This window comes from Mus caroli, chromosome 6, assembly GCF_900094665.2.
Source record: "Mus caroli chromosome 6, CAROLI_EIJ_v1.1, whole genome shotgun sequence".
In the NCBI taxonomy this organism is placed as follows: Eukaryota; Metazoa; Chordata; class Mammalia; order Rodentia; family Muridae; genus Mus; species Mus caroli.
In genome coordinates this window covers 42,975,307-42,976,728 of record NC_034575.1, presented here as the reverse complement: position 1 = coordinate 42,976,728, position 1,422 = coordinate 42,975,307, and the positions used below count along the sequence as shown (strand labels likewise).

General features: G+C 50.5%; 1 protein-coding gene across 6 annotated transcripts in view; it reads right to left on the bottom strand.

Moving 5' to 3' along the window:
* Lrrc61 (leucine rich repeat containing 61) overlaps window positions 1-595 on the bottom strand; it is a 14,406-nt gene extending 13,811 nt beyond the window's left edge. For 2 of the 6 annotated variants that reach the window (XM_021164640.2, XM_021164643.2), the window contains exon 1: window positions 407-595. The gene's annotated coding sequence lies outside the window, so the exon portion shown is untranslated. Of the gene's footprint in view, window positions 1-338; window positions 379-406 lie in introns of those variants that run through there. The other 4 variants (XM_029478772.1, XM_029478773.1, XM_029478774.1 and 1 more) reach the window with 3 other exon arrangements.
* Between the last annotated feature and the right edge of the window lie 827 nt (window positions 596-1,422).

The following is a 1,422-nucleotide window of genomic DNA, read 5'->3' as shown; positions in this document are numbered from 1 at the left end:
TTTCCCTGGCACAACAGTGGAGGATGTTTTAAACAACACTCCGCCATCTTCTGAGCTCACATAGCCAAAGTGACAAAAGCCACGGATAAGTTCCTGCTGGAAAACTACACTTCCCAGCTTCCTTTGGGGACTACTGAAGTCATTTCCACCCATTTCTGACCCCAAAAAGGGGCCGCATCCTTCTTCCTTTGTAGGCATTTTTGCCATTTGCATATCTTGGTGACAAATGCTCCCTCACCGAGAATAAACAAGACCAAGACTTTTTTCCGCCTTTCTCTCTACGGCTGCTCTTTTAAAATAATCTATCACACTAGCAGAACCCTTGTTGTTATGTATACCAAGAGGCTGTGATTGTGGGATAGGAAATCCAATCCTAATGTCTCCTGGCCACCAAGGCAACACCCACCTCACCGGCCGCGACTGTTACCGGTTAAAGCGTTCTGTCTGTTAACTGCACTCAGAGCAGTGCCTGGGGCTGAGGGCGTGGCCACTAACCGCCGGCGGTTCCAGAAGAATCCAGCATCCCCCAAACAAACAGAACACGCAACTCGGTTTCTGGCGCAGGCCCAGCCGACCCGGAACCTGCGAAAGGCCGGAAGGGGCGGGGAGCGGTGCGACGCAGGAAAAGTTGTTTTTAAGGGACGCGCTGCGGCTGGCAGGGTACGCAAGTGACGCAGATTACACAACCAGAGGAGCTTCTGGCTCTTTGTGCTGGAACCCGCGGCCAGTGCTGCGGGACGATTTTGTTCCTGTTAGTTTGGTCATTAGCACATTTGACAGAGCGACGTTGGGAAAGGCATTTATGGTTCCTTAACGAATATGTGTTCTGTGACATTCAGTATGCTAGGCTGCAGGCCAGTGGTGACCTAGATTTTCTAACCCGATAAACGGTGCCTGGTGCGTGCTCGCCCACCCCTCTCTGAACCCTGCACCTCACAGCGGTGCAGTCATGCTCACCGCCTAGGACTGCAGATAAAAGGCGCCACAAAAACGATAAGAAGGACCCCTTGTGGGGACCTTACCCGTATTTTTAGAAAACTACATCAGAATGTTTCCTGAGATAAATGTGCACTGCCTGGTGATATTCCCAAAGGCCTTGCCCCCAGAGACGTCACCAACGCAAACTGCCACCTTTGTAAATGACATTGTCCAACGGATAAAGAGGTCACCTTAACTAGGCACAGGGGAGAGTGCCTCTCACTTTCTTTCACAGGCCACTTGGAAATATTTACATTGGGAGGGGTTTCCATCTCCTGATGCTTTCTGTGCACTCAGACAAAGCAATCCCAGTTCAGTCCACACCCTTCCAGCCTGGGCTGGCTAAGTATAGGCACAGTTTTGTTGTTGTTCACATCTTTGCACTGTAGCACAGTGCAAAGTCCTTAATGAATACGTGTTTGATGACGTTCAGTGTGCTAGGCT